Source organism: Cavia porcellus, unplaced genomic scaffold, assembly GCF_034190915.1.
Source record: "Cavia porcellus strain 051 isolate PalLab524CR breed Dunkin Hartley unplaced genomic scaffold, mCavPor4.1 scaffold_23, whole genome shotgun sequence".
NCBI lineage: Eukaryota > Metazoa > Chordata > Mammalia > Rodentia > Caviidae > Cavia > Cavia porcellus.
The window spans coordinates 29768319-29780833 of NW_026947506.1; positions in this window are offsets into that span (position 1 = coordinate 29768319).

The following is a 12515-nucleotide window of genomic DNA, read 5'->3' on the forward strand; positions in this document are numbered from 1 at the left end:
CAAGACTTACTACATAATGAGCAGCAGACAGAAAGCAGACCATTGACAGGGTAAGCAGCAGTGAGGTCCTTAAAGCCACCATCTTCTGCTTTCCATGTCAGTCACACTCTATCCAGGTTTGAGCAGAGTGACTTGGGTCACACCTCCAACTGAAGGAGTGTCAATCTACACAAAAGTGTTTCAATATTTACCTGATAAGGGAAGATAAATGCTTAGCCCAAGAAACACATAAATAATGATAGACACAACCAACAAGACAAACAGGTCGCACTGAAAGCCCAGGTTGCAGCCCCGTGTAGAAACAAGGATGCCCAGCCAGAGTCAGGATTCTCCTGGAGTCTGCAGAGGAGTTAGTGATCAACAGGGCTGGGTGGCCTGGAGCCTGAAACTCACAAGCTCTTGACGTCTTGCAGAGTCCAGGGACCATGCTCCTGACCTCTCTGCTGTTGGGGGAAGCTGGAGTAGGTTGCAGCCTTCAGGTGATTGGGACTTGGATGCCATCACCTGCTGTGCACTGGGCTTGTCAGGCAGACCAGCACTTCTCACCATGTTTGGGGAGGCACGGACTCACATGCTCAGATCCATTAGTACACATTTGAAGAGTATGAAAATGAGATGTGCCCTTGAGGTGTCTGTCTTTGGTGTGGGTGTGTTCTCATGTGCATGGGTGTGCCTAGCAGCCTGCGTGTTAATCCAAGTGTGAGTATGTGTGGGTGTGCACGTGTGGGATGTACCCAGGTGTTCGTGAGTGTGCACATGCATATGGGGTGTGGTGTTCCTGGTATGTGCTGGAGTGGGGTTGAGCTGCCTATCTGAGTGCAGCCTCAGAGCTGCAGTGGGGCCCCAGCAACTCACCCAGCTCTTGGCTACACAGTATCATGAGGTCCACTGCCTGCAGCCTCACAAATGCATTAAAAAAAAAAGATGTGGTCGCATTTTTGGAAACATCCATTCTATGCAGAGACTTGAGTTTACAAAGCAAAAGAACCTATATCTCCCAGAACTTCCCAAAGGGCTTCCAGCCAAGGGACATGATATGGGCCTCACTTGTGTCTCCACATGTGAGTTCTGGGACACCTTCAGCGGGAATGCAGGGAGAAGATCTCCCAGAAGGCCCTGCAGAGCTGCCTCCACCGGTCACCTGAGCAACTGATGGAAACAATCAGCACTCACTGTGCTGGATGTAAAGGTTAATACATAAATCAACGAGAAATGTCAGATGGCTTTTAACACTGATTGAGGTGTAATTTGGGGTAGGAGCCAGGCACGGCCACACACACTCACAGAACAGTGGCAGGCTGCAGAAGGAATTATGTTGTTTGTTTATTTATATCTCCATAATCACATCAAGATTGATCATCCATCTGCTCTGGATAGAGACCTCTCCATGCATTCCCTGGATATGAATGTTCACAGCTGAGCTGGATGCTCTGGTCTGGGTCTACCATCACTGGCCACGTGAAGGATGCACCACACACACACGATTGAGAGAACTTTCCAAATGCTCCCAAAAGAAGAGCTAGTTCTGGGTCATCCCTGAGGGCTCTGCTGGCAGGACCTCCCATGCAGCCCACCTCCTGCACAGGATCTGCACACTGGAGCTCAGGGTAGGCCGGCACCACACTTCCTGCTATGGGATCAGCTCGGAGTCTCTTCCAGCCTCAACTTGGTGAAAGGAACAGGAAAGAACATTTTATATTAACCCTGGATGAGAGCAAGTGTGCAATCGCACAGACACGTGGCATTAAATGTGTCAAACTGCTGAAAGGAAGCATTTGAAAGCATGACTGTGGTGACTGTTAAACATTCTTGAAGCTTTAGTAAATAAAAGTGGCCCTTGAACATGCCCAGCTCTCTGAGTCCAGCGGATTCCTGCCCTGACTGTCTCCAGGCTGGGTGACAGGCCTCCCATTCCACAATTTCTGTGTGCAAAGGACCCACTCCCCCCTGTCTTCACAGCACCTCCTAGGGGCCCTGGCACTCATAGTCCCATCTCTCCACTGTGACGAGCCAGCTGGGGCTGCCTGGTTGCCCCCTGTTCACCTTGTCTTGTGGACAAATAACAAATCAGTTGTCACTTACACAAACTTTCACCAAAGTCCTGAGTTCTATTCCCAGTACCCACCAAAAAAAGAGAGAAACAAACAAAAATTTGAAAGGCTAGTCATATAAAATAAAATTTAAATTTTAAGGAAACATAGATTAAAAAGCCAAAAGGTAGATAAATCTACCATGACCTAACCAATGCAATGGAAGTTGGTGCCACCATGTGCACCATCACAAAATGCAGGCAAGAAAGCAAAAACCTTCCCAGAGCTAGAGAGGGACACAAATCTGTCCACAGTTTCCAAACACACACAGCACAACCGTCGGAAGGACAAAGCAGATGAGACCATGCAAACCAGGGCCGAGGCTCCATCTGCCTCTCTGGTCAGCTCACGAGCAGCAGACAGAAGATAGAGGATGCAGGGGACCTAATGGCTCAGTGCTGGCAACACTTCTATGCCCGAGCCTAGGACATGGAGGATCACCACAAGTTCAAGGCCAGCCTGAATTTAGTGAGAACTTGTCTCAAAAAATCAGAAAAAAATAAATACAGAAAGAAAGAAAAAATTTCTGCCTTAAATTTTAACAATCCATGCCTAACAGTCTATGATTCAAGGAGGAGACCAAAATAGAAATTATAAAATATCTTGATTTAGAAGATAATAAAAATGCATCATAGCAACCCGGTGGGTGCAGCCAAAGAAATACTTAGAAAGACATATACAGCCTTCCCCGAATACAGCCCAGCCGAGGAGAGGAAGGACTAGAACACCAGCCGTGTGCCTGGTGCCAGGGCAGACACAGAATTTGAATGGTCCTCTCGCACTTGCCCAGCCTCCCACAGTCTGGCTTCTGTCTCTGGAGGAACCGACTCCAAAACATTGCCTGCATGGCTGGTGTGGGCACAGCCCGCCACCCACTCTGTGACCACAAGAGTCTGCAGCTCAGTGCCAGGAGGAGGAGGTAAGGGGTCTGGTTCTGCAAGGACAATGTGGCAGGACCCTGGGCACAGTTCTCAATCATAATGGTGTCACACTTCCCATGAGAGGCTCCCAGGCTGGGCTCCATCCTTGGTTCTTGGCAATGTATTGGCAGATGTTGGGTGTGGACCTGGGATGCCAGACACTCAACAAGGAGCTACAGGAGGAGCCCTGCGCATGCCCAGACTCCACCCCCCCCCACCCCCGCCCTTCTACTGTTAGTGAATTTTCTGCTAAAATTCCACCGGGGAGACGTGAGTTCCGTGACAGAGGCAGATCCAGCCGTGTCTCCAGTTCCCTGTTACTGCTTGTTCTTTTTATTGCTTTAAGTAGTGAATACCTGGATAGATTTTACCATATGTTCACCATTTCCTGGTTCCCCATTTGTCCCCACAACTCACGCCTTCCTTCTGGGACCAATTTCCCTCTTCCTAAAGTATGTGGGTAAGTAGTTCTGCTAGCGGTCACCTCTCAGTCCAGCCCGAAGGCGTGTCCCTCCCTCCCTCCCTTCCTCCCTCTGTCCCTGTGACCTACAGAATCTGCTGTCCTCTCTGACCCTGATCATTTCCCTCTGACATTTTATTAACAATAACAACAAAAAAAATTCAAGTGAAAGTTGAGACTCCAGTTGTTTCCTATATGGTGACTACTCGGGAACCCACCCAATGGGATGCCTTTCAAAGTGAGTTGTGCAATCTTACCATGCACCTGAAACACTTCGGTGTGTATGGCATTCACTGGAGTACGATATTTATGTACATCATAGCCTTAGGTAAAGTCTACCGAGAATAAAATGCCTAAATTTTAGATACCTACAAAAAGTCTGGGTAGATGTACACAACCCCGACCCTAACCCTAAGACAAAAAAGAGCTTGACATGTTCTGCTCCCCTCGATGAAGCTTCTGTCACCCAGCAAGCCTCTCAGGTCCATCAACTGCAGCGCCTGCTTCTTTTCACTGCTGAGTGGTGGCCTGATCATTTTCACTGGGCTTTTTTATTTTTGTCTCCATCTCGACTGTGGATGCTCTTTATTTATTTCTCGATTTTATTGCACCAGCTAGAACCTCCAGTCCATTTGGAAAGTTATGAGTACGCACCCCGCCTCGTTCCCGCGTGTAGGAGGGACACATTCACTCTTTCACTGCTGAGTTTGTTGTTGGCTGCAGGTTTTCAAAACAGAGGACACACCCTGCAGGTTGAGGAAGTCTCCTGGGGCTCCCACGCTGACAGCGCTGCCGCATCCTCATCTGCACTCTTGTGTGACCTGTCTTTTCCTCGGCTCCCTTGTCACCGTTTCTGAACATTTCGGTGACCATGTGACTAGATGTGGTTTTTTCCATGCTTCTTGGGCTTGGGACTCATTGATTCTCTTTAATCTGTGAGTTTATTGTCACTGTTAGCTCTGACTTCAACACTTTTTTTTTCTGGTACCAGGGATCGAACTCATGATCTAGCTCTTGCTAGACAGGCGCTTGTGCTGCTGAGTTACACCCCTGGCCCAGACCCAAACATTTTTAACCATTATTTCTTCAAATATTTTTCCAGTGCTCTCTCCTCCCCACACTCCCCTGCACTCACATTAGGTGTTCTGACCACTTTTTCACCTCTAAACATTCAATCTGGCCCTGGAAGGCTGAGCTAAGAGGACATGTTTGAGCCCAGCCTGGACAATTTAGCAAGACCCTGTCTCAAGATTTAAAAATTAAAAAGAACTGGAGATGTAGCTCAACCCCCATAGTGAGTGAGAAAGTTGGGGGGATTTAATTTGGGACTTGCTGTACATCTCTTTGCCTAGTTAACTTTTTGAGCCTCCAAAACACAGCTATAATAAATGTTTCATGTCTTTGTCTACTAATTCCAATATCTGTGTCAATTCTGGGCTGGTTTTGTTTAGCCATGCTCTTCACCCTGGGTCATGTCTTCTTGGGAATTGAACCCAGGGACACTTTGTCACCAAACAACATTTCTGTCCCTTTTTATTTATTTTAAGATAGAGTCCTGATAAATTGACCAGATGGGACTCAAACTTTCAATCCTCCCGCCTCAGCCTCCTCAGTCCTGGGATGACAAGTGTACACCAGTGCTCCTGGATATGTGTGATAATCTTTAATTGAATGTCAGGTATTGCATGTTTTACTTGACAGGAGTCTAGATTTTTTGGATTTCTATAAATATTCTTGTGCTTGTTCTGGGAAATTTCTCAGCTATTATCTCTTCAGATGTCTCCTTTCCCTATTTTTCCCTGTGGAATTCCAATTAGACATCATTATAGCACTTTAATCTATCAATCATCTACCTCATTCTTTGGTAATTTATTCAGATCTATCTTCCAGGTACCAATTCTCTCTTTAGTCATGTCGTTTTAACTTCAGTGATGATGTTGTTCATTTCGGGAGGACTTGGGGAGGTGGTTCTTTTCCATAATACATTGGCCTTTACACATTTTTAAAAACTACCTTCTTTCCATGTTTTCAATTGCTTTGAAAACACTCTTAGTGTTGGCTTTTGACAATTCTTTTATCTTAAAGACATCATCTTGCCACTACAGAATTATTCTTCAAGTCTTTGTAGTGAGTGCACCATCAGCAGCTTTATGGGGTATTGTGTGTCCTGTGCTGAACATGTATCCTCAAGGGGGCTTTTGTGGTGGCTTGTCAGGGTCCCCAGGTTCTCAGGGGCATTCTTGCTGCATCAGGGCTCTCAGTGGGTGCTGCTGAGCCTTGTGAGGTACACTTAACACCCACCCCAAGAAGGAAGTACCCTTCTTATACTTCTCAACAGAAAAACCTTGTCCCACAGGTGAAACAGGCTTCTGAAGGGCCAGGCTTTCTGCAGGTGTCTTGGTTCCAGGCCACCTGGTGTGAATCCCAGGCCTGGTTCCTCCCCACTGTGCATCAGATGCGACCAGCTGACTCCTCCTGCAGGCTCTTTAGCCCCTCAGTGCTGAGCTCTGCATTTGAAAGGAATTTCTGTCTCACTGAAACACCTAAGTAATTGATATTAGAAGTACATTCCAGGTAGTTTGTCCACCATGTTGATGGAAGCAAGTGTCCCTGTTCACATACCAGAAGATTGAAGCCTTGGTCGGGACATCCCTACTGACACAAGACTAACAAATTCAAGGCCTTTGCAGCAGACCTCAGATCACATCTGGCATTCCCTCACAATATGACCTAGGCTGCTGTGGAAGGGAGCACAGGATCTGGGGGCTCATCTTGCAACTGTCGGCACCAACCAGAAACAAGAGGAGCTTTGGCATCTTCAAGAAGTAGAACTGGCCAGGACCCAAGCATCAAGTGCTGAACACCAACCTATCTAAATGGCAGATTCTTGACTTCCTTAGTGCTCTACTAAATAGCAGTTCTGACATCGTGGGTTTTCTGTTCCTGATCAACACACTGACTGTCCTGCCCGGCCAGTCTCAGTCACAGTGGGCCCTCAGGAGGAAGAGGACACAGCTGTGGCTCTGAACAACTGTGTCCACTTGGGAGAGGTAGAAAAGCAACTGAGCCTAGCACCCCATGGGGATGGCCTGTGGGCCACCACACAGGGTCCACTGGATCCTCGTGGATGAAACCCAACCTCCTGCCCCACGCCGGGGGTCTGCATGTGACATTTTTTCACTCTCAAGTGTAGCAGATTTGTTTTCAGCTTTGGAGAATGGAAAATCCGATGCTATACCCAGGCATGTCCAGCAGGGGGAGAGAGACAGCGAGGCCTCAGAGGACTCAACAATAAAAGACAAGTAATTCACTTCAAAAACGGGCAAAGGATTTGACTAGATGGTTTTCCAAAGGCCACACACCAGTGGCCATAAGTTCAAGAAATGGTGCTCAGGGCTACAATCACCAGAAAATATAAGTCAAAGCCACAGTGAGACATACTCACATGCTAAAATTTTATTTTAAAAAGGAAAATAACAAAAATTGGTGAGGAAGTGGGGAAAGTGAGAACCTCAGATTGCTGGTGGGGTATGAAATAGTGCCACTGCCTTTGAAAATAGTTTAGTGTCTTCTGAAAGGTGTCTTCTTAAATCTAGAGTTACCTTATGACCCAACAGTTCAACTCCTAAGTGTATTATACCCAAGAGAACTGAAAAGAGGGACTTGTTAGAAAATATTCATAGCAGCATTACAAACAGTAGCCGAAAAGTGGAAACCATACATTGACTGTCAATAATGAATGGAAAAACAAACTGATTTGTCCACATAATGGTATACTACACAGCCCAGTAAAGGAGAGAGGCCTTGTTAGGCTGCAAACTGGATGAGCCTTGAAGACATTATTCTGGGTGAAAGAAGCCCAGCGGAAGATCACTTACAACACCATTTTACTGGCACAACATAGCAACAAAGCAGCAAGACAGTAAATCTTGGTTGCCAAGGGCTGGGGCTAGGGTGACGGCTAATGGATACACAAGTTTGTCAAGGTGATAAGGTCCTGGATGAAGAAAAAAACTGGCCTAGAGTTAGGTAGTGATGGTGGCTGTATAACCAGCTGAGTATACAAAAAAGGGTGAATTATACACATTTAATATGTTTTTTATGTATGCCATATGTATCTTAACTTTGAAATGGCACCCACACCCACACACACTCTCTGACCTGGGATGAAGTCATAGCACAGCTCCGGGTGCCTGGAAACTGTGACCCTGTCACCTCCCTGAGCCTGCTTCCTTATGCCTGAAATAGGGGCAATCGAGCCTTACTCCCCCGGTTATTGTGCCAGATTGTGCCACGAAGCAAGATAAGGAGAGAAACACCCTGGGTTATTGTGCTAAGTACCTGCGATAAGGCCCGCAAAGTAACACAAGGCTCAAAAACAGAGCCCTTTAAACAGTCACCTGGCCCTGTTCCCATCACACCTGTGGGTGATTCCAGACCGAAACTTGGCAGTTGTCCTTAATTCACCCTGGCACCCACTCCGGCAGCAGATCCCAGCCTCGGTAGTGCACGCAAAGCCTCTTTCGCTGCCTGTCCCCACGGCCTCGCAACCCAGGTCGCTGGCCTAAAGGGCGCGCGCCTGTCCCTTCCCCGCAGCACCCTCCATGGAACTCAGCGGGTCCCAGAATGAAGCGGTCTCGGCGCCCACCCTTTGGGCCCTGGAATCAGCTCCCGCTCCCCCGGCTCAGCTGCGCGCCGCCGCCTGAGTAACCTCAAGGCCGTGGCACCGCGGCCACAGCGCCCTCGTCCTCCGGCTGCCTGGCGCAAGGCGACGCCTACTGTATCGACCTCGGTTTTCTCTCGAGACGCGGAAAGCCGGTGGCAGCCCCAGGGCGCAGCACCGCTGACCGCGCCCTGTGAGCTAGAGGACTCCTCCGCCATAGCACTGCGGGCCTCAGTTTCCTCAACTGGGAAGCGAGAAGGCGGTGGATTTTGGGGCCCACCCAGTTGGCGATGTGCCTATCAAGACCCTGCCTGGGCAGGGCAGCCAAAGCCCTTGGACCTGAGGTCCCAGCTTCTCCGCACGGATCCGCGCCGAGCAGCCGCGCGCCTGCAGCCGGCGCGCACCTGCTCTCTGCAGGTGAGGCCCGGGAGTGCTCTGCCGCGCGGCACCACCAGGTGACAGCAGAGCGCCGGAGCGGAGACTGATCCTGTCACAGACGTCTTGGCTACAACTAGGCCCAGTCCAGGGACTCTAGGCCCCGCCCTGTGATTCTGATCCTGCCTGAGACCCGCACAGCCAGAGGCCACGCCCATTGCACAGGACTCTACCTCTGGCTCCGCCCAGGACCCGCCCCTGGGGTCCACAGCCACGCCCCATAGACTGGGTCTGGGTCTTTGGGGATGAGTGGGTGGGGTCAGCAGTGACACCAGAGCTGTCGTGACATCATGGAGCCCCAGATGCTCTTTCAGAGAGGCCCCCAACCTGGCCAAGTAGGTGCTCACCCCAGGCTAGGTGGACACTCACCCCAGCAAATCTCAGACTGGATGTCATCCCTTCTCCCTTTGCTGTGCTTTAGAAGTGTGGGTCTGGGGGCAGCTTCCTGTGGACGCAGAAGCAACTGACCTCAGACTTGGTGACACAGACCCAAGGTCAGCTCCCTTGCTGTCCTGTTCCTCCTTACTCTATCCATCCCCAGATACCCTTTTAGGGTCTGCGAGCCAAACATGAAGCCTCTGGATTCCCACCTTTCCTGGCCAAGAAGGGGGCCAGGGCCAGGACTCTTGGCTATGGCCAAGAAGGCAAGGTAGGTGGGTGACCCCGGAAGGGTCCAGAAAACCCATCCTATCTGCTGAGTGTCATGTGCCCCAGAGAATCTTATGAGGGGGGGCCACAGAGTTTGGAGGTACAAACTGACCCTAATCTGTCTCCTGGGCTGTCCATTCCCTCCATAGGAAGCCATTACACATTGTTTTGTACTAAAACACAGATGTCCCCTGGCATGGAATGCAAGAATCACCATGAAATCCTTTTTAAAAAACAGAAATGTTGGAGACATTTTGAACCTAGAAGAGGCTATTTGAGGTCTTATCCGTAGGCCACACATTTAGTGTCCTTGGAATTTAAAGCTGTGTGCACAGAACTGTTTGGAAAACATCATGGAAAACCATTCTCAGCCACTCACCCACCCTATCATAAGAATGAGTTTACCAGAAGTGCAGGGGGCAGTCGTGTCTGTGTGGGCCAGCAGGTGGGCAGTGGGGCTGTCTGGGAGAGGCCACCACGTGGGTGGTGTATCTGGATGGACAGCAGGAAGGGCAACACCGGCCACACTTCCAAGCCCCTCCTGGCCCATCTCCATTCATCTCTCCTTGGAGCCCCCAGGCCCGGCCCCCCTCATTCCTGAGTCCCAGCCTCCACCTGGAAGGACCAGGCCAGCATTATAGGGTTACTTTTTAAAGGTGAAACTGACCAACATATAAAGATTTTATTGAATTCACTAATTAATGGAGAAACCAACAAAATATTACAATGAAGTATCAGAGGAAACGAGCATGGAGGTGAGCCGAGAAAAGCTGTCCGCAGGCCACACTCTGCCAGATGGAAGCGATTCACATGCGTTGGAAAAAGGACCTCCACATTTTCTCTTTGCTGTCTGGGGCCTCAGACACCTGCCTGTTGGCCTGTCCTCCTTCCCATGTGTTGTGTCCTTAGTGGGGGTGGGTCCTGCAAGCCTGCCTTTGTCCCTTACTAGCTATGTGATCTTGAGACCCACTGTTCTGTGCCTCGGTTTCTCCCCTTGAGCATGGCTGTAGCAAAACAGACACTGCTCCAGCTTTAGCTGAGTATCTGAGGTTGCCCTCCTGTGTCTGCCTCTACCCCATACCAAGCTGCCCACACCCCCTCATCCAACTGGGGGTGCTTGCTCATCACGTACTTCTCTCCTTGCCTGGGCACACATTGGGGGATGGACATGTGGCTAAGGGATCCCCTGCAGGTGTTTGCCTGCATGCACTTATGGGACAGATACTTTCTCCTGAGAAGCCTGGAACTGTAGCAGCTATTTTGTGCCCATGTGGCAGAGCTGGTTTTGGAACTTTGAAACTTCTGCCTCTAAGACAGAGAGGAGAAATGAAAAGAAACAGCAGCTTGGACAGCTTGGTTGAGCCACTGAATCAACCAAATCCAAATGCACTAGCCTCAGAGACTCTTCCTCCAGCGGGCCTCCATTCTTGAACCCTGGATCCTGCAGGTATTGGGAGGCCATCTGTCTAGCCTACTACCACCCTGCCCAGTAGTTAGCAGGTACTGATGGTCAGGTCCTCAGAGACCTGCAGACATAGTCCTGGCCCAGAACAAGGCTTGCTCCAGGGCAGGGATCTGCTCTGTGCATACAAAACCGGATGTACGCATTGAGGTTCCCTGCACCAGCTCCAGCCCAGCGCTCTTATGACCACCTCAACGGTTATCACGGTTCCTTTTGAAAAGATACAGATTAACCCAGACAGCAGGGGCCAGGGGTCTCCTCGGGTGCTGAAGAACTCACAGTTTTCTCTGTTTATTTTCTTCTCCCCAGCCTGTTTGAACATACAGGATAAAACCTCTGCCTTTTGGCAGGAGGTGAAAAGATTGCCAGGCAGGGGATTTACGAGCAAACAGCCGGGCCCACCAGCAGTCCTAATGGCTCCCTAATTTCACGTCATTAGCTCACAGCAGCCCAAGGTTTCCCTGACACAGGGCTCGTGTCTGGTTTCATCAGCAGTGCTGGGCAGGCTAGCCATGTGTCTCTTTTTTTTATTATTATTATTCTTTCCTAATGTCCTGAAATGCATTTCAGAATCCTGGAAGATTCAGTCACTCTGCAATTACAATAAGTAGCCCTTATTAAAATCCTTACAACCTCCCACATCAAACAAAATTAATCGGTAACAAGCTGTAATGGTATTAGGTAATTTCCCAACATACAGCAACTCCAAGGCAGCCTGGCCAATCGGCCAACATGGGGCCTCAGGAATTCTCTCCCTTTTATCTGTGTGCCCCGGGCTTTACACAAGGTGTTTGTCTTTGCTTGAATTACATGTGGTTATTGTTTTGCTGAATATATTCCGGGTGACCTGGTGGATGTGTTGTCTGAGAGGCTGTGGGGTTCTGGCCAGGAACGTGAGTGAATCTGTGGTTCCTGTTGAGGGAGGGCAGCAGGTGTGGTCAAGGAGTCCACTAGAGCAGAGCACCTTCTCCTCTCTGGGCTCAGTGGCCCTGTGGCCTGCCCATGCCGGCCTCCCCACTCTGCCTGTGTTCCCAGGCAGCAGCCCGAGCCCCCCTCACTGATGCTCAAGGAGCACCTGCTGTTCTGGCCTGACCTGGCCTTTGAGGTCCTGCATCTCTGGCCTTGCTGGCCCCGCACCTGTCCCTCATGCTGCCCCTCTTATGGCCCGTGAGACACCCACCAGTAGGGTCACCCCACGGAGGCCTTTTCTCACAGGAAAATTACGGGGAGGTGGGACCTTCATTCCCAACCCAGGGCCATGCTAAGTGACATGGAGCTCAAGAGTCAACGGAGAGCCACTCCTCCCTGGCTCTGGTACAGGTTCCCAGACCCTGGGGCTGCTGTGCTGCAAAGAAGCCCAGGGGAGAAAGGAGGATGCCCCTGCCCCAGCCCTGCAGCGCCCCAAGACAGTAGATCTAACCCCAGCCCTTGCCTGGGGGAGCCCAGCCCAGCTGTCCTGAGTCCTGCTGTGGGAAGGGGGAGATAGTAAAGGTCTGAGTCACAGGCTTGTGGCTCTGCCACTCCCACTAGGTAACGGGGACAGCAAACTCCTTGGTCCCAGCATCTCAACATCCCATCCCCTGCGTGTGAACCCTTCCCCTCTCCTATTCCTCACCACGGCTCAGCCACCCTCAGACCCCTCCTGAAGGAAATGCTGGCTCCATCGGCCCGCCTGCTCCCTCCAGTGAACTGGCCACCACTCTTCCCTATTTATTGCTTATTGAACACCATCTTCTTCCCAGGAGAACACAGCTTCCCACACCCCCTCAATTCTCTATCCAACACCTGGGATAAATACAGGGCCTGGCCCACAGCACAGGCTCAGAACTCTGCCACG